The 21,831-nt window shown below is 33.3% G+C and overlaps 1 protein-coding gene and 1 non-coding gene across 2 annotated transcripts in view; both read right to left on the reverse strand.

Moving 5' to 3' along the window:
- The window catches only part of LOC124358223 (carboxyl-terminal PDZ ligand of neuronal nitric oxide synthase protein), a 599,817-nt gene that overhangs the window by 267,803 nt on the left and 310,183 nt on the right, over positions 1 to 21,831 (reverse strand). The window lies entirely within an intron of this gene.
- Trnaa-agc lies at positions 16,314 to 16,386 on the reverse strand. The gene has a single exon. It is a non-coding gene; the product is annotated as a tRNA-Ala (tRNA).

Raw genomic sequence — 21,831 nt, forward strand, 5'->3', positions numbered from 1 at the left:
ATTATATATCCGACGCCAATGTTGAGATTTCCTTATTTCTACGACCAAGGAAAAATATGTCTTAAAGTGTATACTTACAGCAATCGTAAATTATTCCAGACTTAACATTTTGTGCCCTAGTTAATATTGCTTTGTTTCCTCTCGAACAAGGTACATACAAACTCCTGAGAAGCCTACTTCTGTCAGAAGCCTGCGGCATTGTACTCTGCTAAGTAAGAACTTTTATTTGATACCAAACTTGACTATGCTGCTATTTAAGAAATTTGTCTGGACTCCCTGTGGACTGTCCTCCAAAGGGATTATCCGGTCGGTAATTGGGCAGATGTGTGCGTTACTATCACTAGTAAGCACGTGTGAACTTTGGTATTTCTTTCTATCATGGCTCAAAAATTAAAAAAGATTCCAGACTTAATTGTCACCCTGTATAGTACATTCCTTTGATGTATGCATACAGTCAGTACTCACCATGCATACTCAATATTTACTAAAGTGTACAGTTAAAAGATAGACTTTTAATAAAACTTTTTAGTTTTCTTATCAAAATTATTTGTCTTACTTGTGCTCTACAGTGGTTGCAAAAAAAGTTTGGTATAAGAATTGTCGTTATTATCAAGCTTACTCTATGCTTTCCACGACTAAATTAATTTCAGGAAATTAAGAATAGTGATCAAATTAATTTCATATATGATTGTGCTACTATAAAACAATGTTTACACAGAACGATTATTGGACTAAAGTTAACAGGCTCTTATACTATTATATAAATGTCTTGTTCTCTTTACCTGAATGTTCTATACATTCATACGATATTTTAATCGTTGTTCTCCTAGTAGGAGTGAAAACGTATCCAAATAAAGGAAAGACCATTATAATCGTTACAGCTATTCTTAAGTTAGAAATGGTGTAACTAACCTGACTTTATTTTTATCTATATAATTTTGTTTTAATTCTTTCTTCAGCTGTCTTATGTAGTGTACTGAAAAATATTTAGCAGACAAGAGTTTAGACCTCGAAACATCCGTTCAAGTGTTGCAGTGTGAGTACAACGATCCCTTGTCAACCCCTCGTCAAAAGAAAACCCGTGAGTTCGGACAGTAGGTGCCAGGCCGGGAACGTGGACCTACTTAAGAAATATGTAAGAAATGCTTTCCGACAATTTTTTTGACGTGGACCTACAGTCCGTTTACCCATTCAAAGAGTATAACGATATTCATTCCTTTGTTAAACGCCTTATCTAATTTTCTATTCCATAGCATACTCGTAATGCATTAGTTACGGTATGCAATGCTTTAGAATTGAATTCTTCCAAGAGTTTTTATTGGGGTAGTCTTTATTTAAATTATGCACATTTGTAAATGGTTGGTCAAATCCGATTTTAACTATTCAATTAAAATTTTAAGGAAATGATAATTTAAGTAAATACGGTAGGGCAATGTATATTTTATTTCAAATTACACAATTTACCATGGTAAAACTGTCCATTTTAGTAAAAAACAAAATACTTCAATCGCATTACAGTCCTCTAGAGAAAAGGGAACATTAACAAATTTAAATATGGTCACAATATAGCTGACAATAACAGCTGACAAATCTCGGTGAGAGACGCTAGTGAGTGGAGTGCACGCACATGCATTTACGGTACACGCCTTAGATCGACAAGATACGCTAATGACGATTAATCGGCGCGAGATGCTAGTGAGTGGAGTGCACACATACGCATTTACAGTACACGCCTCAAATCGTCAAGAAACGCCAATGACGATTGATCGGTACGAGACGATAGTGAGTGGTGTGCACACATACAAATTTACAGTACACGCCTCAAATCGTCAAGAGACACCAATGACGATTGATCGGCACGAGACGATAGTGAGTAGAGTGCACACATACGCATTTACACATCATAGAATTGATTATTTAGATTTACAACGCCAATCTGATGAGATTTGGGTTTATATTACTGATAATAACTCTGATTTATCACCTTTGGTTAGTTAGATGTTGGTGTGATTTGGAACATTTCGTTAAAGAACATCCCTTGTCCTTTAAAAGCCCGACACAAGGCGCTTTGTTTCTAGACGTGAAAGTGTTGAAAGTGAACACCACAACGAGATCACAGGCGTGTTGACAAATGATTTGTCGATTTAGAATCGACAATCACACCAGTAAATCAGAGCAATAGCAATAACGTGCCATTTGATATCTGTATTTCCCACTGTGTTATTGAGCATTTCCAATTGCACACGAGTGTTTGTACATTAATGATGGCATCGATCTAATGTAAACTTGAAATACACTCTAGTTATAATAAAATAGATAAGTAATTAATATTTTTATTGGTATGTTGTTGAATATTTCTCATTTTTAAAACCCTAATACATACTGATAAATATTTACCTACCGTAGATATAAGTTAACCAAAGAATCAAACATTAATTGAGAATTTGGAGATTGTAATTTGTTTCCTAATAGTGTTATTTTACAAACACTATTTTTAAATATAATGAAATATAATTTTTTTACTATTACGTGTACTGTCTATATAATATAAACAAGTTGTATTCTTCATGAATATAAACAATATAAACAAGACACTGCGGCTATTCTAAGACAACCGCTTGCCGGAAACAACACTTAAGCTCTTACATCCGCCTGCCGGAAAGTGATTTCTTTCCTATTTTTAACGGAACTGAATTTCTATTGCATTTTAGGTCAGGAGCACATTTAAAGACATCATAGCTGTAATAAAATAGTTATAACTATATGTTCTAACATGTAGGAGAAAATATAGAAACTTAAAATAATGGATGTTTTATGTACGGTTAACGCCCTTAAATCAGAGGGAATTTGAGTTTGAGAAAGAGAGAGCTATATCTATCTCAATTCCCGCCCCTAGGCGCACCTTCCATTGACACCTGTTGTAAGAAGGAAAGGCAGCTTTTTTGAAATGTCATTCCCTACAGCCTTACAATAAAATGTCATATAGGGTAAGATTGTATGCGAAGTAGCTCAAAATTATCTACGTCGAAATTTAAAGGGTTTGTAATCCTTTTCATCAATATTACTAGTTGCCTGAGCGTTAGTAAAGCTGTAATCGTGGGGCTGAAAAAATTAACGTCTGCCTGTCTGTATATATTTGTTTGCTGTCCGAATGACATCTCGAAAACAAACTAACCTTAGGATTGAAATTTTGCACGAAGCTTCATTTCTATATAAGCAACACAAGGGGTGGGGCATGTCATTACTCCATAGGATTTGGCTGAGCGTTAGCAAATATCTTTACATTGGTCTTATGAGTAACTAAGAGAGATTGCAACGAGAAAATTGCAGAATAAATAAATTACTAAACAATCTGAGTACAATCATATGAGATTTTAACATGTGACATTTACCATATTCGTAGAGTAAGAAGAAAAATAATAATCTATATAAAGGTCAATGTTATTCTCCAGGCATGTTATTGATCTTTCACTATCGGTGCGGAACCTTCGGTGCCGTCTGACTGGACAGTGTTGATGACTGGAAACATTAGTGTCAGTCCGATATGACGTGCATTCGATAACATGACAGTTCACTGGAAACTGATTTTCAATCTTCTTCTAACAATCAACAAAATTCTTTTTCTTATTTTTTTTCTACTTCAGTTTTTAGAGCAGCAAACAAAGGTTTTTGGGACGGATAACGGACTTTAACTGACTTTAAATTTTCAGAATAAGTTATTATTGAAATAAGGAACAGATTCTTTTAATTTTCAATACGTTCTTAAATGTTTAATATTTATACGAATGTATGACAAAACTTACTCAATTGTCTGTCTGCTTTCACTCTGAGGTTTTTCGTTCAAACGTATCACAGTATTGTGACATGTAGCGATAAGAACAGAAGCTAATTCCTTGATTGATCGACCCCAGACCCAATATCCCCTTCTTCCTGATCTCGGTGGAGGAATGAACCAATATCGGTCGGAAGATAAGCGTCACCTGCTGAATAAAGTGATTCAGAACGTTATATAACGTGCACAAGGCTCATAACGTGTTGTCTTGTGCAAGTTTTAAGTGAACGTTTTACAATCGAATCCACTTAAAAAAAACGCTAGAAAATCATCATTGGATTCAGTATTAGTATTTCTTACTCTGTAATTTACATCCAGTTCGTTGAAACATAAATAAGTCTACTTGCGTACTAGAACATAATAATAATAACAATTTACATTTATTGCTCATTTCAGGTACAACTGTTAGACAGCACAAAGAAGTATTAATAAACGTATATTTTAATACTGACTAGTCACATGTGTATTCTTATGCTACAGTTTTATAACAGTTAAAGGGTTACAATAAAACGTAAATGAATCTGGTTAACGTTGAAATCTCATTTGAAAATAGCGTAAAAGTGTTTATTAATAAACGTATATTTTAATACTGACTAGTCACATGTGTATTCTTATGCTACAGTTTTATAACAGTTAAAGGGTTACAATAAAATGTAAATGAATCTGGTTAACGTTGAAATCTCATTTGAAAATAGCGTAAAAGTGTTTATTATTAATAAACGTATATTTTAATACTGACTAGTCACATGTGTATTCTTATGCTACATTATAACAGTTAAAGGGTTACAATAAAATGTAAATGAATCTGGTTAACGTTGAAATCTCATTTGAAAATAGCGTAAAAGTGTTTATTAATAAACGTATATTTTAATACTGACTAGTCACATGTGTATTCTTATGTTACAGTTTTTATAACAGTTAAAGGGTTACAATAAAACGTAAATGAATCTGGGTAACGTTGAAATCTCATTTGAAAATAGCGTAAAAGTGTTTATTAATAAACGTATATTTTAATACTGACTAGTCACGTGTGTATTCTTATGTTACAGTTTTATAACAGTTAAAGGGTTACAATAAAACGTAAATGAATCTGGTTAACGTTGAAATCTCATTTGAAAATAGCGTAAAAGTGTTTATTAATAAACGTATATTTTAATACTGACTAGTCACGTGTGTATTCTTATGTTACAGTTTTATAACAGTTAAAGGGTTACAATAAAATGTAAATGAATCTGGTTAACGTTGAAATCTCATTTGAAAATAGCGTAAAAGTGTTTATTAATAAACGTATATTTTAATACTGACTAGTCACGTGTGTATTCTTATGTTACAGTTTTTATAACAGTTAAAGGGTTACAATAAAACGTAAATGAATCTGGGTAACGTTGAAATCTCATTTGAAAATAGCGTAAAAGTGTTTATTAATAAACGTATATTTTAATACTGACTAGTCACATGTGTATTCTTATGCTACAGTTTTATAACAGTTAAAGGGTTACAATAAAACGTAAATGAATCTGGGCAACGTTGAAATCTCATTTGAAAATAGCGTAAAAGTGTTTATTAATAAACGTATATTTTAATACTGACTAGTCACATGTGTATTCTTATGCTACAGTTTTATAACAGTTAAAGGGTTACAATAAAACGTAAATGAATCTGGGTAACGTTGAAATCTCATTTGAAAATAGCGTAAAAGTGTTTAGAATTACTAACTGAGATTAATTTATTAGTCAATGGATTTTTAACGAAGTTCATAGGTGTTTTATTACGTATATACATAGTTCGTCTCGTTAGTTTTTCAAAACCATATAAGGACGAACATTTACATTGATTGACTTTAGATGTGGTGTTCACTTATTCTTTGATTGGAATTTCAATAATTTTTAAATCGAGTACCAATCGCCACTGTTATCCAGCATTTAAATAAAATTACTATTCTACATTATAAGAACATTTTAAGACAATTTTTTATGAGCTCAGTCCCTCAGGAAGTGCTGACCTGTCAGGTCCAACGCTGCCCTCATGTCAGTGGAGGAATAAATCAGCATCGCTCCCGTCAGCATGCGTCCCTTGCTGAATAAAGTTACCATCAGCAAAGTTATGAATCAATCGTTTTAGGCAATTTACAAACGTTACGACTGAAAATAGAGGTAAGGTTTTACAGTACATTAGGAAAAGGTTACGAGTTCTATTATGGATATATTTTACATTATCTATCTAACATAAAGGAAAAACGCGACAAGGACAACAATAGTGAAAAAAATGGTACAAAGCGTGCCGTTACGTACAACAATGACACTTTATTCACCCAACTCCCAAATGAGAATTGAACCACAATATTAATCACTTTATCGCCAAATTCCCAAACGTGGGATGATTGAGTTGCAATATAAAGCACCTTGAGACTAAATTCTCAAGCGTATGATGATTGTATCGCGATATTGACAACTTGTTCATCCAGTTTACCAGCGTGGGGTCATTGGACCGCAATATTTACCACTTTTACACCCAACTCTCAAATGTGGGATGATTAGACCTCAATATTGATCCCTTTTACACCCAACTCCCAAATGTGCAATGATTGGTTCTTAAAACCAGTATCGACAACTTTTTCACCTAATTCCCAAACGTGGGATGATTGAGTTGCAATATAAAGCACCTTGAGACTAAACTCTCAAGCGTATGATGATTGTATCGCGATATTGACAACTTGTTCATCCAGTTTACCAGCGTGGGGTGATTGGACCGCAATATTTACCACTTCTACACCCAACTCTCAAATGTGGAATGATTGGTTCTTGATACCAGTATTGACAACTTTTTCACCTAATTCCCCAACGTGGGATGATTGGAATATATACCTTTTTTACAACCAACTCCCAAATGTAGGATGATTCGATCACAATATTGATCACTTTTACATCAAAATCACAAATGTGTAACGGTTGGATCGCAAAATTGGCTACGTACTTTTACAGCCAGCTCTGAAATGTGGGATGATTAGACCGCAATATTGATCCCTTTTATACCCAACACTCAAATGTGGAGTGATTGGTTCTTGATATCAGTATTAACAACTTTTTCACCTAATTTTCCAACGTGGGATGATTGGAATATATACCTTTTTTACAACCTACTCCGAAATGTAGGATGATTCGATCACAATATTGATCACTTTTACAAGCGATTTGCAAACTAGGGATGATTGGACTGCAATATTAACCACTTTTACATCGAAATCACAAATGTGGAATGGTTGGATCGCAAAATTGGCTATTTTTACACCCAACTCTCAAACGTGGGTTGATTGAAACGAAATATTAACTACCTTGTCAACAAATTCCCAAATGTATGATGATTGGAACGTAATATTGACCTCTTTTACAACCAACTACCAGACACAACAGTCCCGAATCTCTAGTCGTAATCTAGTTACATCTAGATATCTGCCATTGAGAACTCTGAGGGAGATTCTCCTAGGAAGGGAAAAATGAAACCCTAACTAGCCAACTGATAAGGAACTCTGTGTCCGAAAAAGAATAAACTCCGTTCACGATGAAAGGCAATGTTATTATCGTAACTATCGTACTTATAGATAGCTCTCAGCCTGATAGAACGGTAACTTCACTAAAATCCTTTACCTCTAGTAGTAATCTACACATGTTTTCTCTATCAATCACTCCAATATTTCATTAAAGCAAAAGAAAAAGCATTAAAGTTTTTTTATTACTATACCTGGCAGCTGTTAGCATGCTGAAACTCCATTTTAACGCAAAATCCATACTTTGTAGCAGTTTTATACAGATGTTACCTCAACAAGTCAGGAAACCTTTTGTAATAAACTAGAATTAGCTTTCATTTTGATACTATTACAGTATTGAAATATAAAAGCTGTTCAATAACGAAATAATTTATTTCAGCTTATCATTATCCCAGTATTTCGCTGTTTAAGATTCACGGTTTCATCCTTCAAAAGGTCTCGTTATTATAGTTTCATTTGAAATGTTTATGTTTTATTCCAATAGAATGGTTTAATAATTTATTTTCCTTTTATAATAGCTTTTATATATTAATTTACTATTTATAACATTTTATTCTATATTGCATTAAAAATTACATATGTGTGATAGTATGGTAAACAACAGCTTCATAGACACTGAGGTGTTCACCTTAATAATTTCCACATAATGTAATACAATACACATGGGAATAAAAATGTTGCATCTCTTTTACTCATACCTAATCCCACTCCGCTCTGGGTTGGCAGTCCTTAAACGCGGCTTAAACCAGCTTGCGACATCTTCAGAATAAAATATGTAGCGTATCATCATAATTTTAAAATAAATAGAGAAGACAGTAATATTGACATTTTTACAATATTGCAATAAGCGCATGTACAAACAATTCCAGGAAGACTACAAATATTGTAGGCAAAAGCTCTCAATGTAATTTCAGGTATAAAACCACAAGTGGAATAAATAGTTTGATTTTGTTGCCTGGCATTAATAATTAAAATTAAAATAATAATTAAAATATGTTTTAATAGAATAGAATACGCTGTAATTAAAAAATGTTGCTTTTGCTATTGTTATGTTGCCACCATCAGAAAAGTATTATTTTAGACATTTATTTTTTCGTTTAACTTTTTCACGGTAACCGCGTAGAATTTCTGTGCCCGATAATAGAGATATAAACAAATACTGGTTTAAAATACAGAATATGAAGCTTCATTTGCTCTATACAAAAAAATTTGTGAACTGATCTTTATGCACTACTGTTGGCGTTGCAATTTATTATCCTTCAATATAAAAATAAACACCCTTAAAATATATTTGAAGTTTATTTTTGAGTGTGTTTTATAAGTGTTTGACTTTTTAAAAATGAATTATTAAACTATGTGTAATTACCCATCCCCATACTTTTATTTAGAGTGATCTGGGGAAAAACCCCTTCTAAAGACAAAGTAAAAAACGTTTATGAAAAAACTTTTTAGACAAATTATATTTTGCATGGTATATAATTATTCAAATAATAAATATTTTAACACGTTTCTATCATATATTTAGTACATTTCACGCCGAATAAAAAGGGGGAAATCGGTTGAAAGATCATGAAAACAAATTTGGCAACGGTCTGCAAAGACTGAAAAGTAGAGATGGCATTCTTCAAACATTTTACCTATTTTTGGCGTTTTCGCTAACTATAAAAATATTTAAAATTGTTATCATAACGAACAGTTTTATTGTAAGTTAAGGACTAATTAATAAACAAAAAACTCTCATTTGAGTAAAATATTAATCGCATTAGGAGGAAGCGTAATGAGATAACGGAGGTAAACAAAGCGGTGGCGGTTCCCAGGATGAGTGTAGGAGGATATGTACATAACTGTTCTCCTACAGCAGCATGTATAAAACACCCACATTACGCGCCACAGGGGTTCTCCGAGGTGCTATTGGTTGGTAACCGACAGTCGATCGGTTTTTATGTGTTAGGATGCTTTTTTAGCCGAATAGAATTCAAAGAACTGCATTATTTAAATCGGTGATGGAATCAAACACCCACATTACGCGCCACAGGGGTTCTCCGAGGTGCTATTGGTTGGTAACCGACAGTCGATCGGTTTTTATGTGTTAGGATGCTTTTTTAGCCGAATAGAATTCAAAGAACTGCATTATTTAAATCGGTGATGGAATCAAACAGGCTGAATGCTGAATCCTTTGGTGCTTAAACAATTCAGCAAATAGATAATACTTAATGACACTTTAGTTTACTTAAATGAACTTTAATGAGTTTTACTTTAAATGAAAATTGAGTATTACTGCGCTTTATGTTAATTGTTGTTGTTGCCGCGGTTGTGCCTTTAACTTACCCATCAGGTGAGGTTATGCCAACAGCCAAAGAGCCAAAAGATTATTGTATAATGATTATGAACATAAGAATACATTAATTTATAAAAAGTAGTAGGCTATAAATACACAAATGAATTACTAGTGGTAGGCAAATTGACCTAGACGCTTCCAAATTAGGTGTAGCGCGTGCGTAGAGTTTTTAAAACTGCAAACGTTATCTGCGCACTCGCTGCATTTCGCCGTTACTGATTCGGGTGCGTCGAAGTCGGTAGTTTAACAGAAAATATCATAACACTCAATCTATCTCTTACACTCTAATGTTAGAGTTGTATAAAATATATAATATATATATATATATATATTATAATTGAAATTTTTTTTATATATATATATAGTTGAAATAACTTATGCCAGACCAGACGTCACATGTCTTAGAAAAGGTTTCGCTAAGTTTTGAAGCCTCTTGTATGAGGTTATCTAGAGAATATCGTAATGAGATATGGGTCTTCCCACATCTCAAAAAATGTCTTTGTTTCTAACTGCCAAAAATACAAAGATTTACCCTGTAACCACGCCAAGGATAATCCTGACCTTTTGGGCTCCCACCGTGTGGAGATCAAGGTCCGTACTCTTGACGTCATCCTAGCCAGATGACGGACAGAGGGATTACAATCGAACTCGATGTTGCCTTTAAGGAAATGAAGTTTCATACATTTAAAATCTGTAGCTGTATTCTTCCTCGAGATGTCCTTCTAATGGACTTCCGTCACGAACAACCAGCCAGGGATGAATTCATTTATGGAAACAATCTTGTGGCCTAATATTTTCGCCATACATTCCTGATAAATCGAACTTTTATACTAAACTGGTCAGTATAAAGCCGGAACCGTATAATAAGAAATAACGTATGTCTCGTAACAATTAACCACGCGAGTGACACAATCTCGACTACGACGAAAGGAGATGTCCCGCAGTCCCGCAGACTCGCAAGTAGATAGATGAACTGAGCCAGTCACTGTTTGTGTTTATGAGGTGTTTGATCCAGAGCTCGGATTCCGGTAAACATTTACCGTACAGCGGAACTGCTTTGATGCTGTGTCTACTTTCCTCCCGGTGGCTTTGGTTATCCCACATCGCACTCATCTTGCGTCTCGTACCTTAAAATCCAAGTTTAAGCCCATTAATGACATTTTTCGCATTTTTATTTATTTTTATTATTTCTTGTATTTTTAAGATCGGTAAGCCTTCCATCACCTGTCTTTACTTCAAACCTAGTAGTATTACTTCCCTGATGTTCTTACAATATTTATAAAGATTAATTTTTAGAAGCAGAGATCGATCCCCTTTTAAGTCCCAATTCAACCTGTCCTAATAGGCCATTGGCCTGTGCGAGGATCTAATAAACATAAAAAGGGAAGGCCGGGACTGCATATAGTATCTACCTTCCCTAGAAGGTCGATAGTACTGAAAGAAAGTGCTACGGTCACAGACAGGATTTGAATATGCACCATCTCTAGCTCCTAACCAAAGTCTGGTGTCTTAGACCCCTGGACCATCGGCTCGCCCCTCATTTACTCGTATACCCTGAAGCCCTCTCCACCGTAATTCTTCTCTGTATATTCCATGCATTCAATATGAAAATTCTTCATCTTTATCAGAAGATAAGATAGTTATATGAACTGTAACAGAAATTGTATTAAATAAGATCTTTCCATTTTTAAATCAATAATTACATACGCATCATTCACTTATTGATAATTAGACATTTTATTATATATATATATATATATATATATATATATATATATTTTTTTTTTTTTTTTTTTTTTTCCAAGATGATATACCTAATACGTACAAATTACTACCAAGTAAACGTTGTAACAATTTAAATAATAATAAAAACTGTCAGAAAGCATATTAATGTTCAACTTGAAATCATTTACCCATTCCCCATTAAAGGTCACACGATAAATAGTGGGAACATTTATCCCAACTCAAGGCAGCAATAATGTCATTTCTTAAAACATTTGGAAGATGAGTACAGAATACAAACCAGGGTTTGAACTATTTTCAAAAATAACTAATTTTAAATTATACATGCTAAAATATTCAAATAATATCGTATGGAGTATACGATGATAATTACATATTTAAGTACAGTTTAAATTGATATATTTTACTATATACATTTTTGCAATTAAATATATTTAAAAAATGTATAAAAACATTTATAATAATAGCTTACTTCATCCAACGTTCTCCTCGCAATCATAAGCTAAATATTTTAAAGTTAATATTACTCTACAAAATGCTTGCGTTATTTAAATACGGTGTCTTGCTATAATCTCAGAAGACACAAGGGACTCTCTAATGCAGAGATACTTCGTCACCATAAAATCCTGAAACAAAAACTGAGCTGGGGTGCTTTGTGTCACATTAGTTTTGTTTTGACACTCAGCCATTTATTAGATGAGAGAAATAACAATCTGTAGGTGCGATGTCGAAAGATTGGACCGACCACGGAGTGCTCGTCCACAAGTTCAATTTACAGTTATCTTCCTGTTCTTCTTGGAAGTGTTGGAAGGATAAACAATGTTATTTACAACAAGGATATCGAGGTCAGGAGAGGAAACGATTTCTTCAGATGCTGTATTATTGTGAGTGTCTTGTATTAAAAAGACCTACCTGATATTTCATACGCTTTAAAATAAACAGAACCTGTATTTCTTCTATTTGAATTATACGGACCTATAAAACAGTTTGTTTCTGTATATATATATATATATATATATATATATATATATATATATATATATATATATATATATATATAGTGTTTATATAAAAGCCCACCACCCACCCTCATTAACTTTCTTATGAATATAGATGGAGTGATTTAAATGAGGTATTTGGGGGATGTCAAAATTGTTAATGTTACTCAATCAAATTTGGTGGTCAATTAAAGTTTAAACTGTCATATTAAACCCCTACAATTTAAGTTACATTTAAAGTTATTTTATTTATGGCAGATAAAACATTCGCTCACTAGTTATTTTGAGAACTTACGGCACAAAATCATAAAAGAACTTATTACAAAAATAAACAACTATGATTAACATATCACATATTCAATATATATATTAAAGATAATTTTTATCCTTAACATCCTCTACATTACAACCGAATAAGAATGCCAATCACGATTGTGACATAACATCCTTATCGATTTTATAAACACTATTTTGCAAACATATTCTGCGTATAAAAATAAATTTTTACTGCTAAAATTTTTTTTAGTTTTAAGTATGTTTTAGTTATGTATTCTGAATTGTGCATACTGACAAATATAAATTTAATAACCAATCAACGTTTTTATTACATACATTAACTTTGTTTTCATAGTAGTTTCGGATTGGTTAATGTCCGCGGCTTTAGTTTTACCATACATTACGACACGAGATAATGTGAAGTGCAACAAACTGCGTCAGAAGTGTAAATGAGGACGCTCGTTAAGCCCAGTGTGTGAGTAGATACCGCCCTCCTCGTGTTGGGTCATTTTATTGTCACTGGATCCCTTTATGTGCAAAGTAGTCGGTGTTCACCTGCTTGGTTGTGGTTGGAACTATTATTTGACCAACATCAATATACGGTTAAATACGAGGAAGTTTCCGTACGACACGAATGATTCAACAAACTTAAGTATAAATGTTGATTATTGTCTGAGCGTTAATGAAGCCTATCATTCGAGGTGCTAGAAAATTTAATTACTGTATGTCTGTCTGTCCGCACGATATTTCGAAAATGAAGAGACCTGTGGACTTTTAGATTTTGCTTTAACTTTATTTTTGTACAAGGAACATCGAGTTCAATGATGGTGTATGGCACTCCATGGAGTTTAGCTACGCATTAAAAAACATTTTTACATTGGTCAGATGCCTCTGATGCCAACGAGAAAATCTTAGTATAAATACATTTAATAAATAACCCTAACATAATCATTAACAACCCGCAAGATTTCTTGAGAATTGTTCATCAATATACTCGTACTTTAAACTGTGCATTAGAGTTCATTCCTACACACAAGATTGAGTTCTGTGCTGGAGCATGTATGTCCATGTCCATGATATTTGGCTGAATGTTACTTGAAGACCTACCACTCGGTAGGCTGGTACAATTCTATTTTGTCTGCCGGAGGGATATAAAATGTTACTGTCTGTATGATTGCCTGTCTGTCAGCAGGCATCTCTTGAATGAAATAAACTTTAAACTTGGAACTTTAAATGCAACCTCAATGAAGCCTGTTACGCGACACATCGTATAGCGTACTTCTACCTTGTTTTTTGATACCAGTTAATTTGGAGTAGGGATCACTATTTTAAGATGATGCTAAAAAGATTACAACTCATCATATACGTAGTATTTTGAAGCAGTTATAAAATGGTATTTAGTTTTAGTTTTAATCAATTTCTTCTTTAAAAGAGTTAAATGTATTTATTATTTGGTATTTTTAAACAAAATTTTATGTAACCAATGATAAAATGTCTATTGGTACTTTTTATTCAATTTTGTGATTTTTCCAATTTTACATACGGTTTTAATTTAAATGGCGTGAAACCCGGTACGAGCTTGATAGGTATGACTGTGAGGCACGGTAAAGAAACAGCCAAAATGCTCGCCACACATCGCGTCCCAACACGGGAAACTACTCAGCCGTTGAGTGTTGCCGGCTACAAATAAAGTCTCTCTCGCTTTTCCCGTCAGTTTAATCTTGCTCAGAAGGAAATGTCTTATTCCACTGCACTGTTGACACCACTTGATAATTTAACCAGGGAGCCTCGACCTTCTTTCCACAGTTGACAACTTCCCTTGCGCTTACTTATTTATTGCAAATTTACATGCCACACAATTACACTGTAGCATACTGAAACAAACTGAATAATCTAGTGAGTAATTTTCTTATAGTTTTAAATCGATAGAAATTTGTTTAATCTGTTCATATTCTGATCTTACAATTATGAGCTTCACTTTCTATAAAACACTGTAAACTAAATGTTACAGAAACGGCCAGACAGCAAATTAACAAATTAAATAAGAGCACAAGTAGACGTAATAATAATTTTAAAATAACCAATGTATACAAAACTATTAAGAGAATACATATGCATAAAGAGAAGCCAAAGTCAGGGATAAAAATGTTCTTTAACGATTTTGATTATTAAAGGGGTAAAGTTGGACGACAGCATACCAATGTCACCAGGCAGAGCGCAGTGTACACGCATAATCACATTAATGGATTTGAGAGAGCAAAATTAGGGCTAAATAAGACTGGAATCCTAGACTAAGATCGAGGAACAGGAAAGTTTAAACGACTAATCAAGTAGCTGCAATCGATCCCCCATTTAACAGACTTTTTAAAAAGACTAACAATCCTATAAAACAACGCTTGTTAATCAAATAATAACAACAGCTCAGAAAACGTATATCACACAAATACTACAAGGTAAGAAATATGCTACACCGGGTGTCGTTGGCTTCGCTGAGGGTGCTTGCAAAATTTCAAATCTACAGCTCATTTCATTCTCTATATGTCCTCCGGACAGATAGGCAGACAGGCAATCATACAAAAAAAGACGTTGACACAAAAATGACAAGGAATGGAACTCATTCTTAAAAATAAAGTTTTGTGCAAAATTTAAAATCTGCACATAAAATCATTGTAGACCAACCTTCTTACTCATACATTCACATTTTTTTCATTACATTGTTTTTCATATAGTATTTAGAAAGTCTGTACACGAAGTCACTATAACATAATTTTGTATGCGTTGGGATACTTAAGCTACATGTGTTAATGTAATGTCATATTTTAATCTCTTGTGGGTGTATTCAGTGTGTTTATAAAAAATTTATTTATTTTTATATTTCTCTCGTTGCCATCATAGTTAGCCATTAGACGAATGTAAAAATATTCGCTAACGCTCTCAGCAAAATCCCATCGTGAAATGCACTTCCATCGAACTCAGTATTTTTCAAATAAAAATGAACTGTCTTAAACAATTTCAAGTCTATAGGTCAGTTCGTTTTCGACAAAATCATCATGCAGACAGACAGACAGACGGAAATTAAATATTTCCAGCCCCCCGGGCTTCGGTAAATCTCGACCAATTATAATTCTAGAATGATATTATAATAGGATAATAAAATAAAAAAACCTTACAACCTTAATTTGGATTTGTTTATGAGTTTAAGTAGTTATGAAACGGATGCCAAATAATTAATCTTAACTTTAAACTTCCATCCAATTAATGAGCAATACAACGACTTTAATTGCCAATTAAAATATATTTTAATTGCTAGATCTACACAACTACCTCAATCATGAATGATCGCACAATTAAAGTTTATTTTTTATTACATTAATTATTAAACAATGATGATGAATTATTTTAAATAGCCTCTTTTCAGCCTGTATATTGTAATAAACATTCTTGTAAAGCCTTTAAAACGATTACTCTGTTTATCTATTGAGTTATCGCAACAAATACACTTTAAATCATTGTTTTATGATATTATCTCTGTTGAGATGAATGATCGACCGCTTGTCTCTATAATAAAATATAAAAAGTATCTGGAGGCGCCGGGTATCGATCCCGGTACCTCTCACATGCTAAGCGAGCGCTCTACCATCTGAGCTACGCCCCCAGTTGGAGGAACTGGTTCACAGAATAAACTAGGCCTTTCACCTACTGCACGTGTTGGCTGACATCGCGGTCTGCTGAGATCTGACACAGTCACCTAGCTTCAATTTCTCTCTGAGATTTATCTAGATGCATACAACTGCTTGCCCTCAATAGTATTTCACTTTTAGTATGAATCATATGATACATAATTTGATCATTGATAGTAGCAATTGATCATTAATTAATGTGAATTTATTTATTTAATTATACGAGATTTTTATAAAGATTATAAAAGTATAAGGTTTAAAAATGACCGATGGGTTTACTAAAAAATATTTCAAAATTAAAAAAAACTGTTTCATTTCCAATATTTAGTCCAACGGATAATTTTTAATTTTTATTCTTATAAATTGTAGCATTTACCATCGGTTCTTCATCTGCTGTTTTTTTAACTCCCCGACCAATAAAATCTTAATATATCAAGAGACATGAAATGTGTATGATTAATATTATTTATTATCTATAGTTCCACATAGACAGTACTATATGTGGCGTATATATTGTCTGTACTCAGACCGGTTTTTTCGAACAATTTTACCGGGACTCGGGTCAGACCCGTCAGACTTGTACGGGGGCAGATGGAGGTACATGACGGAGCCCAGGCGGAAATTATTTTCCGGGGCCTGCCAAAGTTGAGTACGGCCTTGCATATATGAAGCTACTATAATCTATAGTGGAATCAAATTATTTCTATTTGGCATACACGAGCTTCCTGGAAACATCTTTGATATAGTCGAGTATTTCTGGAACAAGTGATTGCAATTGGAAGATATCCATATCTCCAAGAGCTTTCCTCAGTTTACAGTGATTTTAACGTATTTAACATCTCTTATTTTTATCACAATTAAAAAATATAAGAAGTCATTCAAGTAAAAATGTTGAATGCCTAAGTCCTACCAAACATCTACAGTAAGATACAAATTCAGTTCACATGTATAATTTATTTTCTATACATTACTCACTCACTATGTAGTACAAAATATTTATAACAGATTTTGAGTGAAAATTAGAAAATTTTGTCACCTATCCAGTATTTTGCGTCGCTTCTAAAACGCCAATTCAATCATAGAAAATAATTAGCATATTTACCCAAGCTGCAGTTGTGTGTTTTTCTTTTTTTTTGTCGAGCTCGTACTTAATACAGTGTTTATAATAAATATTTTTATAATACTAAAATATTCAATTTAAAACTAGTGCAATGCATACAAAGATTCTATCTAATTTAATACGATCGTTATACAATTGTAATTCATTGCATTCTAGAGGACATATATAATTAGCGGACATATAATAATACGCTTACACAGTGAAGCGTGACAAGATACGGGAAGAATGGCCCTTAACGAGCACCAACGAACAAGTAGCTGATAACGTCCCATTAGAAAACAGTTAAAGAACATGATGCAGATAACCAGAGTACCGTCGGAAGATAAAGATTTATTCCAATTACGCCATTGACATCAAAGATAAATCGAGTAGCGAAAAGAGATTGTGTACACGAATGTGAATCCTCTCAGCACTAACCTCGATGCTCCTTGATGAAACCTGACAAGATTCCTGGACCGTGGATTTCTTTCAGTAAAAGTATTGGTGTTAAGGACTCATGACTTCATTTTAGTTTCAGGATATAAATAATTCCCTCAATTAGTTTGAATGTTGTGGATATAAATAAAGCTTTCCCATAACGCCCTTGTTGGTTACCACGAAAAACCCCATATGAAACGCCCCTCATGAATCTTCCTATATGCATCATTGATATAAGGGATCTGTTGTATTCTGAATTTGACCTTCCGATGAAGGTCCTTTGAAAGGTAGAACCTCCAGATGCTATACAGTAAAATGGATCATCTCTCAATGAAGACGTTAAGAATGAATGCTTCTCATTTCTCTTGAGACCATAGGGTCTCCAGCAGTTATTGACTACCAGAATTTGTATTTTGAAATTTCTGACTTCAGAGCAATCAGTTATAGCTTCCTAATCAATATGGTTATGGATATTTCTACTTTTAGAACTCAACGTTTATCAATTACTTCCCTGAGCGTTAGCGAATGCTATCACTCAAGGGTCGGGAAGAATTCCAATCCTGTCTGTCTGTTAATCCGCACGATATCTCGCAAATGATTCTTGACTTGAAAGTATGCGTGAATCTTCATTTCTATATAGGCAGTACTAAATTCAATGATGATGCATTTCACCCCATAGGATTTGACTGGGCGTCAGCGAATATTTTTCCGTTCGCCTTTTGGCAACACGAAAATACCAGTATAAATCAATGTTGTAAACAAACTGAGTACATATTTGATTCTATCATGTGACTTTTTTATTCATAGGATAAACGACAGAATTATCAGAATGTAAACATTTGGAGACAAAATTTTATTTCAAAGCACTAATGCATTGTAGTACTCTCCCTAGCTTACTAGAACTTTTATTATTGAAACAATAGTATACAATCTAATTTAATTAATAAAAATGTGAATTTATTAATTGGCAAAAAACTTCATCTGTAGACATTAAATGTTATATGAAACTTGATTTCAACAATGATAAGAATGAGTTCGATGAAGATGAAAGTCCAACCACGGAATATGGCTTAGCACCACTTTTTTACTACTCAATAGGCTGACAATTTCTATTTTGTCTGCCGGGGTAACGTAGAATAATCTTTTACGTTTGAATGTCTGTACATCTATCTGTCCGTAGGACACATCGGGAATCAATAGAGCTATAGATTTGAAATTTTGGGAGCAACCTGAGCGAAGTCTGTTACGCGACAAGTGGTGTGGCGTAGTGCTGCCTTGTTTTAATTAATGTTGCAATATAGTCTATGAGCACCACCATTAATATTAACAAATAAGTCTTAGCTTGATTTACTGCTCAAATATGTGTTATGATAGTTTTAGAAATGATAACTTTCTTATATGACATTTTTTGTTTAAAATTATGAGTACTATCAGCCACGATGTTTGTGACACCCTTTTGTGGACACCCTGTATGTATGTATATACATAAATAAGAGCTTGGCTGCCATCGAAAGTTTTGAAGAGTTATTGACCGCATGTAACCTTGTTTCCTGTCCATAGTTGGAAGCTTCATGAAAGATCAAGCAATATTTAGGTGCACTGTACTTTAGGCCGAAGACATCTGAAACTTAACTAGTAAATAATGGCATAACTTTTAAATAGAATGCAGATTTATTGTGTAAGTACTAAGTATAATTCTTAAATCAAAGTAAAATCTAAATAATAAAAAGGATTTAAATAACTTTTAAACATTACTCTACTCATTGAAATTAAATCATTCAACACAGAGATTAATTTTTTAATATGTTTTGTTTGACTAATATAAATTACAACTAAACATTTGTAAACGTGGTATTAAAAACCGCAACTAATAATTCTGAACTGAAATCCAATTTTACACATTTTACGACATTTGATCCTCAATTTAAAGCTAAGTTTATTTGTGAGGATGCATACTGACATTACTTCCCAATGAAAATCTCTCACCTGACAAAGGGAAGGTGCCCATGGCAATAAACAGAGGTCACCACGCTTGCCACACAAGAGGAGCGAGAGAGAGAGAGAGAGAGAGACAGGGAGCGCCGGGCGCCTCATGTAATGCCCCTTCTGTGTCCTAATGGTCCTTTTACTGTTACACTACCTTTATATACTTCCCTCGCAACACGTTTTAAGCCACAAAAATTCAGAAATAATTGAAATATTGGTTTTTTAAAAATTGTCTTGGTATGTTATTATTTAAGTTTAACGACTGACGCTCAGATTTTTTAAAATGATATACTGATATCTATGTATTTATAGTTTGAGACAATGTAGGAGTACACCACACCACATGTCGACTAACAGGCTTCGCTAAGGCTCAATACTAAATTTCCAGTTTCCAAAAGTCTATAGTTCATTTCATTATTGATAGATAAAACTACTTTTACATCCCTTCGCAAACAAAATAGTGATAACCTTCAAGGACGCTCAGGCAAATTTCAAGGTCAGAAATGGAAAATTTTAAGTCTACGGTTGAAACCTTTCTCGAGATATATCCCCACGTGATACATTCACAGTTCGGTTAATTCCGTTCCATATAAGGGTTTAAATAATAAAAGTCAATGTTAGAATAAAATGACGTCGGATGTGTTGGGATTATTAGGTTACGGATACGATAATATGTCACGTGTTCAAATATCTTATGAGTGTACTTAGGTTGTTTATAAATTTATGTATTCTGCTATTTTCTCGTTGTCATCAAGGCTACTCATAAGACCAATGTAAAAATACGCTCAGCCAAATCCCGCAGGGTGACATGAACCATAATCGAACTTAGTGTTCATCATACAAAAGTCAAGCTTTTTTCAGCCCCACAAGTAATAAGGCTTACTTACATCTTACATCTGGTAACAAATTAACTTCCATGGTGCCTTGAAGACGGGCATTCAAACTCATTAACTCTGTGAAAACGGTTGGTTATAATGTAAATAACTTTCAAAATTCTTACTCATACATTCTATTCATTAAAAAGATTAGTAGATGTAAAATTCTGTAAATGATGCAAACGTATTTACATTTTAATAAAACACTCAAAGAAACGACTTTACACAGTGATTATAAAAGTGATATAAAATAGCAATAACGATATGCAAATTAAGGGTTTGCTATTAAAACAATTACCTTTTTTCGACAATTTCCCGCATTTATTTTGGGAGGCACAACTAGTATTTTTTTATCATGCAGAGCAACCAGACTACATGTCAAAAAGATGTATTATCAATTTAAACAGTGTACATTTTATAAAGTTTCAATAAATAGTAGCATTTGAATTATTCCTATTTACGTTTCCTAACTTATTGTCCCGAAATTGCTTTTTTCCGATACTACAATATGTTCGTGTAACGTTGTGTGAAAAGTTAAATAGGTGAGCAATTAAAGCATGCTGCTCGATATTTTCTACAATTGTCGTGTAAAACAAAACACCGAAACAAAATAAATTAAAGTAAACAAGTTCTATGCAAGTATCTATAAATAAATTACTAATAAAAGATCAGCTTCGCTTAGAAAATATAAAAATAAGTTTTATGCGAACAACAAATGAAAATATTATCAAAGAGCAAAAATACAAAGAAGCACTCAAGCATTTACATCATCTAATAATTATTAGAATATATGAGCTTTTACGGGCGGTAAAAAAAGGTTCAGCGCCCTTGTTTAAATTTTCTAAAAGAGATGGAAACCTCAGTGGAAGAGAAAAGTAATCGCGATTGTAAAGGGCGGCGTCAAAGGAAGGTTAAGTTGCTATCAATTCTCTTTAGTTTGAAAAACAATTTTAGTAATTTTTACGAACTGAAACTGTACGTTAATCTTTAATTTTAACAATTGCGTTTATTATGTTAAATCC

Source organism: Homalodisca vitripennis, chromosome 1, assembly GCF_021130785.1.
Source record: "Homalodisca vitripennis isolate AUS2020 chromosome 1, UT_GWSS_2.1, whole genome shotgun sequence".
Lineage (NCBI taxonomy): Eukaryota > Metazoa > Arthropoda > Insecta > Hemiptera > Cicadellidae > Homalodisca > Homalodisca vitripennis.